Source organism: Scyliorhinus canicula, chromosome 2 (assembly GCF_902713615.1).
Source record: "Scyliorhinus canicula chromosome 2, sScyCan1.1, whole genome shotgun sequence".
In the NCBI taxonomy this organism is placed as follows: Eukaryota; Metazoa; Chordata; class Chondrichthyes; order Carcharhiniformes; family Scyliorhinidae; genus Scyliorhinus; species Scyliorhinus canicula.
In genome coordinates this window covers 227,552,793-227,571,709 of record NC_052147.1, presented here as the reverse complement: position 1 = coordinate 227,571,709, position 18,917 = coordinate 227,552,793, and the positions used below count along the sequence as shown (strand labels likewise).

The following is an 18,917-nucleotide window of genomic DNA, read 5'->3' as shown; positions in this document are numbered from 1 at the left end:
GTCGAGCGCCATATCCCGTTCGTACGAGGGCATCTTTCAGCATCTGTAGGTGTCTGTTGCGCTCCTCCTTGTCTGAGCAGATCCTGTGTATACGGAGGGCTTGTCCATAGGGGATGGCTTCTTTAATGTGTTTCGGGTGAAAGCTGGAGAAGTGGAGCATCGTGAGATTATCTGTGGGCTTGCGGTAAAGCGAGGTGCTGAGGTGACCGTCCTTGATGGAGACGAGTGTGTCCAAGAATGGCACTGAATTTGGAGAATAGTCCATGGTGAGTTTGATGGTGGGATGGAACTTATTGATGTCATCGTGTAGTCGTTTCAGTGATGTCTCGCCGTGGGTCCAAAGGAAAAAAATGTCATCGATGTATCTGGTGTATAGCATCGGTTGAAAGTCCTGTGTGGTGAGGAAGTCCTGTTCAAACTTGTGCATGAAGATGTTGGCATATTGAGGTGCAAATTTGGTCCCCATGGCTGTTCCGTGCGTCTGGATGAAGAATTTGTTGTCGAAGGTGAAGACGTTGTGGTCTAGAATGAAACGGATGAGTTGCAGAATTGCGTCTGGAGATTGGCAGTTGTCGGTGTTGAGGACTGAGGCTGTTGCAGCAATGCCGTCGTCATGGGGGATGCTGGTGTAGAGTGCCGAGACATCCATTGTGACGAGGAATGTTCCTGGTTCAACTGGTCCATGGGTGCTGAGTTTCTGTAGGAAGTCTGTCATTGCTCTCTCTCTGTGGCGTCATTCAGTTATCTCTCTGTGGAGTCTTTCACTGCTCTCTGTGGAGTCTTTCAGTGCTCTCTCTGTGGAGTCTTTCAGTGCTCTCTCTGTGGAGTCTTTCAGTGCTCTCTCTGTGGAGTCTTTCAGTGCTCTCTCTGTGGAGTCTTTCTCTTCTTGTTGTCATCCAATGTAGCAATGATCTGGCATTCCATCAAGGTATTGGATTCATCTACTATTAGTAGAGTGGTATAGAACATATAGAACATAGAACAGTACAGCACAGAACAGGCCCTTCGGCCCTCGATGTTGTGCCGAGCAATGATCACCCTACTCAAACCCACGTATCCACCCTATACCCGTAACCCAACAAACCCCCCCCCCAACCTTACTTTTTAGGACACTACGGGCAATTTAGCATGGCCAATCCACCTAACCCGCACATCTTTGGACTGTGGGAGGAAACCGGAGCACCCGGAGGAAACCCACGCACACACGGAGAGGACGTGCAGACTCCACACAGACAGTGACCCAGCCGGGAATCGAACCTGGGATCCTGGAGCTGTGAAGCATTTATGCTAACCACCATGCTACCGTGCTGCCCCTATTTAGCTTTTCAACCATGTTGCTAATACAATGATCACCGTGTCCGAATATCTCTGCCATGTCTGAGTAGTATTCTTCAATGTAGCATTGATCATCTTTAGTTATAGATCTGTTGACATTTTCTTCATGTTGCATACTGCAAACATTTTGTTCCATGGTGCTGCAAAGTTTTCTTCAACTGTTTGTTGAAATTCAGGCATTGTTCTGCCTTGCGAGGTAAAAAAACTGGTTTTGTGCCTTTAAAACAGGTTTTTAAAATTTTGGGGCAGTTTCCCTTTAAGTAGGCATGTCCAAAATGCTGTGACGTCATGACGGTCATGACATCATGCATAATCTTCGATTGCGCATGTGCAAATTGACCTTCTTCCTGAGTGCGCTATTTTTGCAACTGCGCATGCGGAGCTAATCGCGCATGCACACAACGGTATTTTTCCGGTTTGCATCTTTTTTGGAAGTGCGCATGTGTGCACATGTGCAGAACAGTCAAAATTGGAATTGCGCGTTTTTTTGCGTGCCCTTGCGCACATTAGTCTTTTTGAGCGCGAATAACCTTGTGCTGCGCCATAGCTTCAAAGAAGGGAAGAACATTTTTACTTTGACAATTAAACAGTTTGGCATATCTACTTTTAGATTGTTTCCTCGCATTGCACATTTTAAACGAATCTTGAGACAGCATTTTATGTTGCTTTTGCAGTCTTTTTATGAACTCTTCATCACTTTCACAATATTGATCACATTTTTTAACCACCAGTTCAGTTTTTTTTATCAACATCATTCTCAAAATGGAATATGTTATAGATATCTACAGCTTGTTGTCCAGCCATGAGTAATAATAAGGCAGTTTTTCACTCCTCTCTGGCAGTTTCTAGATTAGAGGATGATAGATAGAGTTGGAACTCTTGATAAAACACTCACCAGTTATAATTACGATTCCCGTTAATCCGGAGTCATTGTGGAGCATGAGCTTTCTCCATCAGCCCTGGATTCGTCAATGTCTCGCAGTAACAGGTCTGTTCTTCGAAATTCAAATTGCTTATTAGTGTTTCTTACTAGATACTCACTAAACTATCTAATTAGCTACAGTAGACACCCTGGGACCATGTTACTACATGGTACATTAAAATTTAAAGCTTTTCACTCCTCGAAGCATGTTATATCACAATTCCTGGTAGCATGTTATATTACACTTTGTGGTAATATGTCGTTATTCTTTGCCTTTTGATCCAGAATGGTCTGGTGAGTTGATGATAAAGAAACCACCAATCTTTAGATTGGAGCAAAACAAATTTATTGAATAATGATTAATTAAATAAATTTCGTACACACTACTGAACTATAACTACTAATAAAATAAGGCTGAATCTGTTAAACAGTAATCTATAATCTAGTATTAACAAATGATGTCCTCGTGTTAACTCTCTAATCTAAACTACTCGTGCTGTGATCAATCTGTCTCTTCTGCTAACTCTCCACTAACTACCCAGCATTCCCTGAGGTCTGATATTTACACTGGGAACTGGTGGTGCCCTCTAGTGTTTGAATTACACTAAAATGTAATAATTAACCCTTCACTACCTTGTCTATCTGCAAATCATTACATGTGCCACCTCCCTCTGTTTGTGCCATGTTGGCCAGTACCTGGGCAATGCTGCCGACATTCCCATCCATGGCCTGTTGTGACTGGGCCACGCTCGGGAACGCTGCTGCGATGTCCAGGTGACTCTGGCACATGGTTGCCTGTGAGTCGGCAACCTTGCCCTGGGCCTCGGTCAGCACCTGCACAGAATGTCCAAAGCCTGGTTCATGCTGCTCCATAGCTGAAATCGTCGCCCTCATGTCTCGACTACGGACACCACCAGTGTGGTGTTGGCCTGGGTGGCACGCATGGTCGGCACCATCCCCTGCTGCTGCAAACGTTTGGACTCCTCCAACTGCACCTGCAGGTGCTGGATGCTCAGTGACAAGCCCTCATGTAGTCCCTGGCTCTGCAACTGCATCTCGACGATTGATGGGACTGTCCATTCCAGAAGCCCGAGACCCATTTGTAATGCAGCTAGTTCCTGGTGTCAGCCTGCCCTCCGACCGTCCATCCCCTTGGGAGTTCCTACCTCCACCTGCTGTACCAGATCAGCTGCTCTCAGCATCGGTGCTCGGCTCACGGGGGGTTTCCGGCTGTGGCACTGGCTGGGGGCGGGGAAATCCAGATGGACCGGCCCCATCACCAGCTGCTCCTGTAAGACACAAGACAAGATGCATGATTAGACCACGGGGCTGGGAGGAGAGTGGGGTGTCGGGGGTGGAGGGGGTGAGGGTGGGGTTGGGGGGGGGGGTGAGGGTGGTGTGATGGTGGTGTTGGGGAGATGGTTGACACATGTGTCACGGGGATCCACAACTAAGTGGGGTTTCACTTCCTCGCTCATGGTCGAGTTCCATCTCGGTGACCTCCCTTTCCTCTGGGCCACCGACCACATCCAGGGCCCTCTGCTCAGCCACAGTGAGGGGCAGCAAGTCCAGCGGTCCCCCTACTGCCTTCTCCCGCTTCCTGCGGTTTTGTGGGCCTTCTCCTGCAAGGATGGGTGTAATCACAAAATTACATTGTTAGACAATCTGATGCATGCAGCCCTGGGTAGGTAGCTTGTGGCCTCAGTGGTCAGGGCACCCGGCCATGGCGCCGATATGGGTGCCGGCATGTGGTGCAGGACGGGAGTTTGGCTGCCCTCCGGGTGGGGGGAGGGTGGGGTTCCGAGTGTGTGGGATAGGGGTTGGTGCCGAGTGTGTGGGACAGGGGTTGGTGCCGAGTGTGTGGGATAGGGGTTGGTGCCGAGTGTGTGGGACAGGGGTTGGTGCCGAGTGTGTGGGATAGGGGTTGGTGCCGAGTGTGTGGGACAGGGGTTGGTGCCGAGTGTGTGGGACAGGGGTTGGTGCCAGGGGCACAGTGCTGCCCACTCACCCTGACCGCCCTGAGGAGATCGTGCAGTTTTCTATGACACTGCAGGCCGGTCCAGACTACGTTGTGTACGGTGCTGACTGCCTCTGACTCCTGTGCCTTCTTCCTGGGTTGGGGTACAGGTTCATCCTCCTCTCCTCCACGGTATCCAGGAGGATCTCAAGCTCTGCGTTCGCGAAACATGGGGCCACGCATCTTACTGCCATCTTGTTGGCTGGCATGGTGTGTGTGTGAGACGAGTGAAGTGTGTATATGCGGCTGTTGCTTGTCAGCCTCCTAAGTGTCAGTTGCAAACCGGCGAATCCAGCACTATTTCTCATTAGAATTGATTATGTTCCACGTGGTGCCGGTGCTAACCCCTTAACAGTAGCAGAATCGGTCAAGGTGCGGCGGCAATTTTGCTGTCATGAAAGTCCACGAATTCTGCGCTGGCATCAACACTTAGGGCAGGATTCTGTGCTTGCTGATGCTGAAATCGCATTCGACGGTGGTGGACAATGCCTGTTTTCGCATGCTCCGCCACCTCCATAACGGTGTAATCGGTGAGTACGTCGTACGCCGTTGGGACGGCCTCAGGACGTCACCTGAAGGCCCTCCCCCGACACTCTGCCCCCAATGGGCCAACTTTGCGACGGCGTGGATCATTGGCGGTCTGAGTTTTAGTCAACCTCGCGTGGCAGCTGCGGTCTGTGTCCAGCACCGCCACAGTTGGGGGTGGGGGAGAACTGTTCCGCTAGCAGCGGAGGGCTTCGGTGGGAGCTGGGGGAATTGGTGGAGGGTGGTCCGAGGGTGGCGAGGCGGGTTACAGGGGGGCACTGGCAGGCAGGCTGGGGCTGCGCGCAGCTGGCATCATTTTGTACGGCGCGACCGCTGTTGGTAGTCGCCGTGCACATGCGTGGCCACGGACCCGGCAATTCACTGGCTGTTTCTGTCAGGAACGGCGGGGTTTTACGGTGCGGTGGCGCTGCTGATTTTTTCATCGTGCTCTGGACATAGACTCAAAATCGGGGAATCCAGCCCTTAGTCTCAGAAATGGAGAATCCCATCCCATGTAAACTTGTACTCGAGTAATACGACCTCTCAACAGTGTCGGTTCTGTAGTGCCTCAATTATCTCCCAATTCTTTACCCTATTTTGCAGCCAGCTCATTGTCAAATTGGCACAGTAATTCTCCAAATATTCAGTAAAAATTATGAAAGAATGAAAACAACTTTATATTCACATTATGCTAAAGACAGTGTGAAATGTCCCAAGGTGCTTTGTAAAACCATTATAAAACAGGATTTGACGAACCATATAAGGAGATATTGGGCCCGATTTAATGGAAATGAATCACGTGCCGAGCATGCTTAGCCAGGTTTTTCCTGGCGCTGGCAGCACCAAAAACGACTCCACTATTAGGTGGAATTCTGCTTCATTTCTGGGCCTTGGCGTTCAGATCTCTAGACCCCCCCCCCCCACTACGGCCTCCGGACTCTCCCCAATGCCCCAACTCACCAATAATAGGGTCATCAAGTCCCATGCACCCCACCACACAAGGGCAGGGCATCTCCAGGCCCAATCCCAATGTGCACCTTGGCACTGCCAACCTGGCACCCAGACAGTGCCCCGCCAGCCGGACAGTGCCACGACAGGGCAGCACGGTAGCATTGTGGATAGCACAATTGCTTCAGAGCTCCAGGGTCCCAGGTTCAATTCCGGCTTGGGTCACTGTCTGTGCGGTGTCTGCACGTTCTCCCCGTGTGAGCGTGGGTTTCCTCCGGGTGCCCCGGTTTCCTCCCACAGTCCAAAGATGTGCACGTTAGGTGGATTGGCCATGATAAATTGCCCTTAGTGTCCAAAATTGCCCTTAGTGTTGGGTGGGGTTGCTGGGTTATGGGGATAGGGTGGAGATGTGCGCTTGAGTAGGGTGCACTTTCCAAGAGCCGGTGCAGACTCGATGGGCCGAATGGCACCCTTCTGCACTGTAAATTCTAAGTGCCACTTGGGCATCCATTAGGTCAGCTGACGAAAGGTTTGATCGAACAAGTAGGTTTGACGGGGTGTCATAAAGGGGAAAATGAGGTAGAGGCAGAGAGATGTAGGGAGAGAATTCCGTAATTTGGTGCCCAGTCAACTGAAGCTACCAATGTAGGTACCATCACGATTGGTTCACAACTTTGTGAACCCGTTCCAAATTACGCCTGGTTGAGGCCTTGGTGCGGAGGCCGGTGAATCCCAGGCCCGCGTGAATCTGGCGAATGCATATTTAAGTGAACCTAATGATTTAAATATGTTCACCTGTATCCCGTGCAGCGAGAGCAAGATCCAGGTGTTTTGTGAATCGCGAATCCCGATGCAAGGCTCTCGCGCCATTCAACGACTTAGCTGTTGGGTGCGACGAGACCGCTGCTTTGCGCCCATAGTGAGTGTGGCAGACTGAATGGTGGGCAGCTAGAGCAGACAGAAATAACTGACAATTAGGAACAATCTAGAGCAACCGGGGTAAAATAAATCAACAGGCTGACCCCAAGGATTCGGACTTCCCTGTGAGAATTTCAGTTGCTGTCACATGTCAAATGTAGACTATTAGATGGCCAGAAAGCCTGTATGCACACCTCTACGGAAGTGCTAGAATTGTTTCTTTTTGACTCGCTTCACACCTTTTTTACTCTTCACTGTGCTGTCCTATGTTGAAGGGCTAATATCAACTGTTCATTCCCACATGCTTTGCCGTCAGGATTTATTGAAATTAAGTTCAAGAATTTGGGGCTCTCATGTTTCATCAGTTAATACATTGTGTCACCTTGGTTACCACACAGGCGTTTTTGGTATTTGCTTCTCATAACTCTAAATAACTTTAATGTGTTCAGATGTTAGATGCTAGTGACATTTTGTGTCTGGGGATGATGGTGTGTGATGGTCATCCCATGTTTTGCAGAAGAAAAAAGGTTCACTGCAATTAGGGACATCCTAACCTATACATGAAAAATGAAAAATGAAAATCGCTTATTGTCACGAGTAGGCTTCAATGAAGTTACTGTGAAAAGCCCTCATGGTGGTGAAGTTTCAGTTCCAGAGTGTTTGACTCTGCTTATGGCAGTATTAACTTTGAACAAAATCCCTCAATATAACACTATTTCAAATTTCATACCTTCAAAGAGGAGTTATCCAGAACTCAAGTTGTATTAGTTTCGAGAACTCCCATGCGAATGTATAATTTTGCTAAAAAATATACGAAATACTAAAAACCCTTCTGCATTCTTTTGAGTTTTGGAAAAACTTGCCCTCAAAGATTTTGATTTAAAATGTGACTGTTTTTGTCACCCTCTTTATAGTAGAACATGCACGGTGCACAGTGGTTAGCACTGCTGCCTCACAGCACCAGGGTTCAATTCCTGCCTTGGGTGACACGTTCTCCCCGTGTCAGTGTGGGTTTCCTCCAGTGCTCTGGTTTCCTCCAACAATCCAAAGATGTGCAGATGAGGTGGGGTTATGGGGATAGGGTGGGGGAGTGGCCCAGATAGAATGCTCTTTCAGAGGGTCGGTGAGACTCAATGGGTCAAATGGCCTCCTTCCACACAGTAGGAATTCTATGGTTCAAGGGAGAAGAGCCTTGGAACTAGAAATTTAAGAGCTAGAGGTACAGCAATTACTGAGACAGGCTAATGAATTATTCATCTGTTGAGAAAACAACAACAAAGCTTAGTGTATTAGCATTTTAACCACTCTTGGTTTCTGAGCCTAATTTTACAATTGTGAGAATACATTTTGCTTTACAATCATTCTTTTCTGTTGAAATGATAAAACAAATATTGCAATGTGTGATTTACTTCATGATTGCAAAACAACGGTTGCGACAGGTCATCCATCGACTCTGAACGTTTAAAATATATAACTGATTTATTTTTGTTTATTTACAGTACGTAGGACTAAAGGCCCACAAATCCTTGATGCCACCTTGAGTTTGTACAGTTGCAGCAAGGAGTGCAATATGTCTGAAATGAAATATTTTTATTAGATCTAACAAAAATGAATAATTTTGAGATGCTGGATCCCACAGATCATTACTGAATTCTAAAGTTGAAATATAAACAAACACCAAAAATGGAATTTAGAACATAGAACAGTACAGCACAGAACAGGCCCTTCAATGTTGTGCCGAGCCATGATCACCCTACTCAAACCCACGTATCCACCCTATACCCGTAACCCAACAACCCCCCCCCTTAACCTTACTTTTATTAGGACACTACGGGCAATTTAGCATGGCCAATCCACCTAACCCGCACATCTTTGGACTGTGGGAGGAAACCGGAGCACCCGGAGGAAACCCACGCACACAGGGGGAGGAGGTGCAGACTCCACACAGACAGTGACCCAGCCGGGAATCGAACCTGGGACCCTGGAGCTGTGAAGCATTTATGCTAACCACCATGCTACCCTGCTGCCCTGCTGTACCCTCACAGAATGGGGAAGTGAAGAATGGTGCAAAAGCAAAGTTCACGTTTTCTATCACTTCTTTGTTCTATGTGACCCAGTTTCCTCCCACAGTCCAAAGATGTCCAGGTTAGGAGGATTGGCCATGCTAAATTGTGCCTTAGTGTCCAAAAGGTCAGGTGGGGTTACAGGGATAGGGAGGGGGAGTGAGCTATGGGAGAGTGCTCTTTCGGAGAGTCGGTGCAGACACGATAGGCCGAATGGCCTCCTTTTGCACTGTAGGAATTTGATATTTCTATGAGTACTAGTTCAAGTAATGTGGGAAGCGGAAAAGATTAAAACATTTATTCTGTTATCAGTAGCAACAAACTCAACAGGTTTGTGATATAAAAAAGAAAATGCGTAAATGCTCAGCAGACCTGGCTCCATCTCTGTTTCAGTTATTTCTGCTGAAAGGTCATGGACCTGACACGCTAGCTCTCTCTCTCTCTTGCCACAGATGCTGAGTATTTCCAACATTTTAATTTCATGATTTCCAGCATCCACACGACTTTGTTGATGTGTTGCATCTTAACAGTGAAGTGCTCTCAGAGCATTCATTGAATAAAGCAAGCGAGGGAGTAATAATTATATAGCATCACTCATTGCTCTAAAATAGCACAGGGTCATTTGGGTTTGGAATTCTGATCATGGATGCTACAAGAGGAGCAAAAGAACTGACAATTTTAGTTTGGAGCGTGTTTTCATGTTGCAATATAAATCAAAGGTTGACCAAGCTCACGCTAATATTGTCAGTATTTTTTGTTCGTGGGATGAAGGCATCATTGGCAACGGCATAATTTATTACCCATTCCTAATTGCCCTTGAGGAGGTGGTGTGAGTTGTCTTCTTAAGCTGCTGTAGTCTTTGTGGTGTGTAATGGTATTCAAGAGCCATTTTAGTTGCAGCATTATATGGAATCATAATTTTATACTTAGGGCAACACGGTGGCGCAGTGGTTAGCATTGCTGCCTATGACGCTGAGGACCTGGGTTCGAATCCCGGCCCTGGGTCACTGTCCGTGTGGACTTTGCACATTCTCCCCGTGTCTGCGTGGGTGTCACCCCCACAACTCAAAGGTGTGCCAGTTAGGTGGATTGGCCACACAAAATTTCCCCTTAATTGGAAAAAAATAATTGAGTACTCTAAAATAAAAAAAACCGATATAATTTCATACTTGAGTATGAAGTTAGTGGATTCTTGCTTTCCATTGGCCCACATCTGTTGAAAAGAGTACCACCCCCACTTCCGGTGGCGGCTTTGAAGGAGTAAGTTGCACATTTAGTGGCTTCCACTCGGGTCGGATCTTGGACCTTATTCCCCAATTTTTTTTTACCGGACTTGAGTTGAAAAATTGATGACAGAGGCAATTGTGAACTGAATTTCCACATCGGTGCATGGAGAGGAGGACTAGAAGTGCTCGCAAAGGCAGAAACAGAAGGACAGAGAAGGCTTGGGCTGAAGCAGCACCAGGAGGAAGCATGGTGGGGGACCTCTGGCTTGTCGACCCAGCGGTCAATGGTGCAGTATTTGCAAGTGATCCAGGAGGGCTTCCCCAGCAGAAGCGGGACTACTTGAACCCGATTAAAGAGGCAATTGTGCGGCTAGAACTTAGATTGGATGCCCAAGATCGGGCAATCCAAAAAGTAGAGAAAGCACTGGCTGACCAGGAGGAACATCAAACAGCAGTGGAGTTGGAGGTGGGGATACTCAGAGACCAGCAGAAAAGGCTTCTGGAGAAGGTGGAGAACCTAGAGAATAGGTCCCGTCAGCAGAGCTTGAGGATCATTGGGCTTCCGGAGGGGTCCGAAGGAGCGGATGCTGGGGCATACATAGCAGCCATGTTTGAGAAGCTGCTGGGGGCTGGGGCATTCCCCCGACCCTTCGAGGTGGACAGGGCTCACAGAGCGCTTGCGAGGAAGCCGTGAATGGGAGACCACCCACAGATACCTGGATAAGGAGCGTGTTTTACAATGGGCCAAGCAGACACGGAGCTGCAAATGGGGCAACAGTATCCTGCGGATCTATCAGGACCTGAGTGTGGAGGTGGCCAGGCGAAGAGTGGGGTTTGACCAGATCAGGTCGCCCCTTTTCAAGAAAAAGGTGAAGTTCGGGCTGTTGTATCCGGCCCGCCTCTGGGTCACACACGAGGAGCAACTTTACTATTGCGAGTCACCTGAGTGACAGTGAGGAGGTCGGGGCAGCCTGGTGGAGGCGTGGGGCACAGGCTGGTGTCTGGCCCAAGAGAGGGGATGGCTGATCAGCAAAGGGGGGGGCGATGAGCCCACCAACTAGACTGATTACCTGGAATGTAAGAGGGCTCAATGGGCTGGTCAAGAGGGCATGCGTGTTCGCGCACTTGAGAGGACTGAAGGCAGACGTGGTAATGCTGCAGGAGACGCACCTTAGAGTAGCTGACCAGATTAGGTTAAGGAAAGGTTGGGTCGGACAGATTTTTCACTCAGGACTGGACTCGAAGACCGGGGGGTCGCGATTCTGATCAACAAGCGAGTGGTGTTTGAGGCGGGTAGAATAGTTTTGGATGTGGGAGGCCGGTACATAATGGTCAGTGGGAAATTGGAGGGAGTGCAGGTGGTACTAGTAAATGTGTATGCGCCAAATTGGGATGATGTGGAGCTTACAAAGAGGATGCCGGGGAAGATACCGGACCTGGATTTGCATAAACTAGTCATGGGAGGGGACTTCAACACAGTTATTGACCCTGGTTTATTGACCAGTCAAGCTCAAAAACGGACAGGGTGCCAGCAATGGCAAAGGAGCTAAGGGGGTTCATGGAGCAGATGGGGGGGGGGGGGGGGGGGGGGTGGACCCATGGAGATTTGGGCAGCCAAGAGTAAAGGAGTTTTCCTTCTACTTACACGTGCATAAAGTGTACTACTGGATCGATTTCTTTATTCTGAGCAAGGCTCTATTGATGGGGACGGTGGACACGGGGTACCCGGCGATTACAATCTCAGACCATGCCACGCACTGGGTCGACCTTCAGGTTAGTAAAGACAGTAACCAGCGCCCACACTTGAGGTTAGACGTGGGGCTTTTAGCGGACTAGGAGGTGTGCGGGCGGTTGAGGAAATGTATTCAGAATTACCTGGAGGTCAATGACACGGGGGAAATTTCGGCAGCGGTGGTCTGGGAGACATTGAAGGCGGTGGTTACAGGGGAGCTGATCTCGATACGGGCCCACAGGGAGAAGGTAGTCAGGGCAGAGACAGACCGACTGGTAAAGGAGATACTACAGGTCGACAGGAGGTATGCGGAGACCCCTGAGGCAGGGCTTTTAAGGGAACGGCGGAGGCTACAGGTGGAGTTTGGCTTGTTAACCACAGGGAGGGCGGTAGAGCAGCTGAGAGAGGCAAGGGGGGCGATTTTATGAGCATGGAGAGAAGGCTAACAGAATGCTTGCACAGCAGCTTAGAAAGAGGGAGGCAGCCAGGGAGATAGGGAAAGTAAAGGATGCAGACAAGAACCTGGTTGGAGACTCAGCAGGGGTGAATACGGCATTTAAGGAGTTTTATAGTGGGCTGTATGGGTCGGAACCCCCACCGGAACCAGAGGAGATGAGGCACTTCCTAGGGGGACTGAATTTCCCAAGGTGGACGGGGTGCTGGTAGAAGGACTGGGGGCCCCGATCGGATGAAAGAGATAGCAGAGGGGCTGAAGGCCATGCAGTCAGGTAAAGCCCCGGGGCCAGATGGGTACCCAGTGGAGTTTTATAAAATGTTCGCTGGGATATTGGGGCCGCTGTTGATGAGGACATTCAATGAGGTAAGGGAGAGAGGGGTGCTTCCCCCGACGATGTTACAGGCCATGGTCCCGCTGATTTTGAAGTGGGATAAGGATCCAGAGCTGTGTGGGTCCTACAGGCCGATATCCCTATTGAATCTGGATGCCAAGCTGTTGGCCAAAATTTTGTCCTCTAGGATTGAAGACTGTGGGCGGGATTCTCCGACCCCCCGCCGGGTCGAAGAATCGCCGGGGGCCGGCGTCAAACCCGCCCCCACTGTGTTCCGAATTCTCCGGCACCGGAGCTTCGGCAGGGGCGGGAATCATTCCGCGCCGGTTGGCAGCCCCCCCCCCCCCCCCCCCCCCCCCCCGGCGATTCTGCGGCCCGCAATGGACCGAAGTCCTGCCGCTGTCAAGTCTCTCCCGCCGGCGTGGATCAAACCACCTACCTTACCGGCGGGAGCAGGCGGCACGGGCAGGCTCCGGGGTCCTGGGGGGTGGGGGGGGGGGGGGTATGTGCGGGGCGATCTGGCCCCGGGAGGTGCCCCCATGGTGGCCTGGCCCGCGATTGGGACTCACCGATCGGCGGGTGGGCCTGTGCCGTGGGGGCACTGTTTTCCTTCCATCTTCGTCATTGTCCTCACCATGGTGGAGACGGAAGTGACCCCCTCCCCTGCACTTGCGCGGGGATGACGTCAGCAGCCGCTGACGCTAAGGCGCATGCGCGGAACTCCGCCGGCCGGCAAAGTCCTTTTGGCCCAGGCTGGCATGGCGCCAAATGCCTTCCACGCCAGCTGGCGGAGCGCCAACCACTCCGGCGCAGGCCTAGTCCCTCAATGTTAGGGCATGGCCCCTAAAGGCGCGGAGACGTCCGCACCTTTGGGGAGGCCCGATGCCGGAGTGGTTCACGCCAATCCATCACGCCGGGACCCCCCCGCCCCGCTGGGTAGGGGAGAATCCCGGCCAGTGTTCTGAACGTGATTGGGGAGGACCAGACGGGGTTCATTAAGGGAAGGCAGTTGGTGTCCAATGTAAGAAGGTTGCTAAATGCGTTCATGATGCCCCAGAAGGGAGGGAGGTGGAGGTAGTGGTCGCAATGGACGCAGAGAAGTCTTTTGATCGAGTAGAATGGGAATACCTGTGGGAGGTACTTCGGATTTGGGTGGGGCTTTATTGACTGGGTCAGGTTGCTGTATCAGGCTCCTGTGGCAAGCGTATGGACGAATAGGATGGCATCGGGCTATTTTAGGCTACACCGGGGGATGAGACAGGGGTGTCCCCTCTTCCTACTGTTTTTCGCGCTGGCTATAGAGCCGCTGGCAATTGTGCTGAGAGCCTCAAGGGGCTGGAAGGGATTGGTCCGGGGGAGTGGAACACAGAGTCTCACTTAACGCAGACGACCTGCTCCTGTATGTATGGGACCCAGCAGAGGGGATGGAAGAAATCATGAGGATTCTGGGGGAATTTGGCCGGTTTTTGGGCTACAAACTAAATATGGGGAAAAATGAGAGGTTTGCAATCCAGGCAAGGAAACAGGAGAGACGGTTGGGGGAACTGCCGTTTAGAGTGGTAGCGAGAAGTTTTCGGTATCTAGGCATCCAAGTGGCACGTGAATGGGAATGGTTGCACAAACTTAATCTGGCCTGTCTGGTGGACCAAATGAAGGATTATTTTCGGAGGTGGGACGCGCTCTCGTTGTCACTAGCTGGGAGGGTCCAGACAGTGGGGATGACGGTTCTTCCGAGATTCCTGTTTCTGTTCCAGTGTCTCCTTTATTCTGCGCTCATTTTTGAAACGGGTTAACAAAGTTATCACGGGCTTTGGATGGGCGGGCAATACCCCACGAGTAAAAAAGGGGATGATTGAGTGGAGCCGGGGAAGGGTGGGCTGGCACTGCTAAACTTCAGTAACTATTATTGGGCGGCGAATATAGCCATGATCAGGAAGTTGGGGGAGGGTCGGCATGGGAGCGTATGGCATCAGTTTGGGGGTGTTGGTAACGGCGCCTCTGCCGTTCCCGCTGGCACAGTACTCCACCAGCCCCGTTGTGGTGGCAGCCCTGAGAGTCTGGGGGCAATGGAGGAAGCGTGTGGGAGCGGAGGGAGCATCGGTCTGGTCTCCAATCTGTAACAACCGTTGGTTTGCCCCGGGAAGGATGGACGGTGGTGTTTCAGAGATGGCAGAAGGCAGAAATTGAGAGGATGGGGCCGGGGGATATGTTTATAGAAGGGATCTTTCCTAGATTGAGGGAGCTGGAGGAGAAATTTGGATTGGCGAAGGGAAACAAATTTAGGTATCTGCAGGTGCGGGATGTCCTACGTAGACAGGTCTCAACCTTCCCGCTCCTACCACCAAGGGAGATTCAGGATAGGTTAGTCTCCAGAGTGTGGGTGGGAGAAGGGAAGGTCTCCGACATCTATAAGGAGCTCATGGGGTCAGAAGGCACGCAGACTGAGGAGCTGAAGCATAAGTGGGAGGAGTTAGGAGGAGAGATCGAAGATGGTCTCTGGGCGGAGGCGTTGAGTAGAATCAACGCGTCCACAACATGCGCCAGGCTCAGCCTGATAGAGTTCAAGGTCGTTCACCGGGCTCACATGACAGTGGCCCGGATGAGCAGGTTCTTTGGTGTAGCAGATAGGTGTGCAAGGTGTGCGGGGAGCAGGGGGTGGGTGGGGGGGGGGGGGGGGGGGGGAGGTAGGGCAGCGAACCATGTCCACATATTTTGAACATGCCCAAAGCCCAGAGGATTCTGGCAGGGGTTTGCGGACGGCATGTCCACGGTATTAAAAACAAGGGTGAGACCGAGTCCGGAGGTGGCGATTTTCGGAGTGTCAGAAGATCCGGGAATCTGGGAGGAGAAAGAGGCAGACGTTAAGGCCTTTAATTCCCTGGTGGCCCGGAGGTGGATATTATTAGCTTGGAGGGACTCAAAGCCGCCGAAGTCGGAGGCTTGGCTATCTGACATGGCTAGCTTTCTTTTCTTGGAGAAAATCAAGTTCACCTTGAGCGGGTCATTGCTAGGCTTCGCTGGAGGTGACAACCGTTCGTCGACTTCTTTGCAGAAAATTAAACGTCAGCAGAAGTTGCGGGGGGGGGATGTTAGTTTAGATTATAGTAGGGGGTTAATAAAGGTGGGACCTGTAAGGGAGGAAGCAAGCTTTTTGCACTATGTTTATAGACTTATGTATGTTGCTTATTTTGTTGCTGTTGTAAAACCAAAAATACCTCAATAAAATGTTTATTAAAAAAAAAGGGTACCATCTCCATTCTAAACTGATAATTTTGGGAAAAGCCAGGTGTATATTTAGTGTTAGGCAGCAATACCATGGGGAAACTCTAGACTGTTGAGTGAGCATCTAGCTGAATCTCCATCTGTATTTCTACAGCTACAATGTTCTAGTTATGTTAGGTTTTCAGGTCTTTTGATTTTCACAACTGTCCAACTAAACCTCAGAGGTATTGATTGATAGAAAGAGTGATCATATCAGCATTAGGGAAGATGTGTAAAGAGATAATAGGGGAAATGAAATGGTATATGTGAATAATCGTGCTACTCATGCAGAGGATAAACACCAACATGGACTTATTGGGGCAAACAGTTTATTTCTGTGTTGTATTCCCGAGTGTTGCATTTGTGGTTTTAGTGTTAATCTCCACTTGGATAATTTTCAGGAGAGGGAATGGAGGGAGGTTTGAAGTTTGATGAGCCTTTTTCCAGGCCTGAAAATTGCCTTTCTTAAATTAGTAACAGGAAGGCAAAATGTCTGGTCGGATGAATAATTTAGCTGATTTGGGAAGTGGAAGAATAGTTAATTTTAATCAAGAATTTTGTATACAACCTTAAATTAGGATTTGCTGGTTAACATTCTTTCACTTTGTCACTCTTCTTTCTCTTCAATATCTTCTAATCCTCCATTGATTGATGGCCATTCCTTGTTTTCTGAATTGCCATCCAAATACCATTTCATTTGTCATCCATTTTCTATCCACTTTATGTTGTTAGTCTGTCTCCCTTCTCATGAGTTTGGTAGCTAATGCATTGGGATCAGTCTTTCTATCTTCTTGCTCACAAGAGTTTCTCTCTATAGTATATAGGGGCAACAAACCCAGCCATTATCACTGGGAATTGGATTTGGGTTTATTGTCAAGTACACTGAAAAGTATTGTTCTGTGTACAGTTCAGACAGATCGTTCCATACATGAAAAATATCGGACCTACGATAAATACACAATGTAAATACATAGACATAGACATCGGGTGAAGCATATGGAGTGTAGTGCTACACAGTAAAGGAGATGTGTGGAGAGATCAGTTCAGTCAACAAGAGGGTCACTCAGGAGTCTAATAACAGCAGGGAAGAAGCTGTTTTTGAATCTGTTTGTGCGTGTTCTCAAACTTTTTCATCTGCCAATGGAAGAGGTTGGAAAAGAGAATAGCCTGCGTGGGAGGGATCTTTGATTATGCTGCCTACTTCCCAAGGCAGTGGGAGGTATAGATGGATGGGAGGCGGGTTAGTGTGATGTACTGGGCTGTATTCACGAGTGTCTGTAGTTTCTTAAGGTCTTGGGCCGAGCAGTTGCCAAACCAGGCTGTGATGCAGCCAGGTAGGATGTTTTCTATGGTGCATCTGTAAAAATTGGTGAGAGTCAATGTGGACATGTCAAATTACCTTAGTTTCCTGAGGAAGTATAGGTCCTGTTGAGCTTTCTTGGCCGTAGCGTCAGCATGGGTGGACCAGGTCAGATTGTTGGTGATGTGCACACCTAGGAATTTGAAACTGTCAACTATCCTGACCTTGGCGCCTTTGATGCAGACAGGGGTGTGTCCGATACTTTGCTTCCTGAAGTAAATGACCAGCTCCTTAGTTTTGCTGACATTGAGGGTTAGATTGTTGTTGTTACACCACACCGCTAGATTCTCTAACTCCCGTCTGAACTCTGATTCATCGCTGTTCGAGATCCGACCCACTATGGTCCTGTCATCAGCAAACTTGTAGATGGAGCTGGAGCCACATTTTGCCACACAGTGTGTATAGGAGGGGCTAAGTACGCAGCCTTGTGGGGCCCTGGTATTGAGGACTATTGTGGAGGAGGTGTTGTTGTTTATCCTTATTGATTGTGGTCTATGGGTCAGAAAGTCGAGGATCCAGTTGCAGAGGGAGGCGCCAAGTCGTAGGTTTTAGAGTTTTGATGGGAGCTAGGCTGGGATTATGGTGTTAAAGGCAGTGCTGTAGTCAATGAATAGGAGTCTGACGTAGGAATCCTTGTTATCGAGATGTTCCAGGGATGAGAAAAGGCCAGGGAGGTAGCATCTGCTGTGGACTGGTTGTGGCAGTTTGCGAAGTGCTGTGGATCAAGGCATTCTGGGAGTTGATGTGTCTCATAATCAACCTCTCGAAGCACTTCATGATTAAGACAATATGAAAAATTGTGAGAGGAATGGGATGGGAATAAAGACCAGGAATGTTTATTTTTTTTTGAACAAGGTATAATTACCGTTATGTACACAGAATAAGCAACATATATACACATATTTAGAAGAGAAGGGCACACCCCAACATAAAATACAATAAAATATGAAATAGACTAACTGGTAGGGTATTGTGCACCAGCTCGACAGCAGCAGCTCTGTACACCTGGCAAAATTATTTACACCACGTAAGTAGGCGACTATTTGCGGGCGGTGGGGTGGGGGGAAGGGAGGGCGGGGTTGGCGGGGATTGGGGAGGCAAATATACATTTGGGTGCCGGGGAGATAATTACAGTGTGCAATACTTGGCTGTGTTTTGTGTTGTTGTCGCCTGCTTCTCCCGGACGTGTCTCGCTGACGTCCCGCGCTCGCCTCCGCTTCTGCTGCTCCTCCAGTCCTCCATCTTTATTTTCATCGTTCCCCACTCCTGGAGATGTCATGCACGTTTTGGCATCCCGTGCCTTCCTTCCGGCTCCCGTTTCCCCGCCCCACCCCGCTGGTGAAAATCAAATTCGCCATCCGAGGGTCAGACGACGGCTTCCACAGAACGTGGGAGCCATTCACATGAATGTTCCGGGACCTGTTTGTGGCCAACGAACAAGAGGAAGAATAGCCAGGTAGCCAAGAATCAGGGGAAATTAGTCAAGAATCAGGGGAAGGTAGCCAAGGCATTAAAAGGGAGAGATAGACTGGGAGGGAGGGGGGAGGGGGGGGGGGGGGGGGGGGGAGACAGCTAAACCTGAGGAAAGAAAGGCGAACCGTGGGGGGGACAAGAGAGGAATGTTTATTTTTAAATATCAGCAAATGCCGAATGGGCCCCCAAAACATTGACTCAGTGCAGAATGCCTATTATTTACATATGTATGACTACTGCTTTATGTGCACATTCCCAACAGTGTTTTAATAAGTCCATGGAGCAATCACACTTTTATGCAGTACAAAGACATATTCTTGCAGAATTTAAGTATATTTTGTTTTTTATT

At 49.4% G+C, this 18,917-nt stretch overlaps 1 protein-coding gene across 1 annotated transcript in view; it reads left to right on the top strand.

Annotated features, from left to right (window-relative positions):
* Nucleotides 1-18,917, top strand: part of LOC119961991 (growth factor receptor-bound protein 14-like) — a 302,798-nt gene that overhangs the window by 9,611 nt on the left and 274,270 nt on the right. The window lies entirely within an intron of this gene.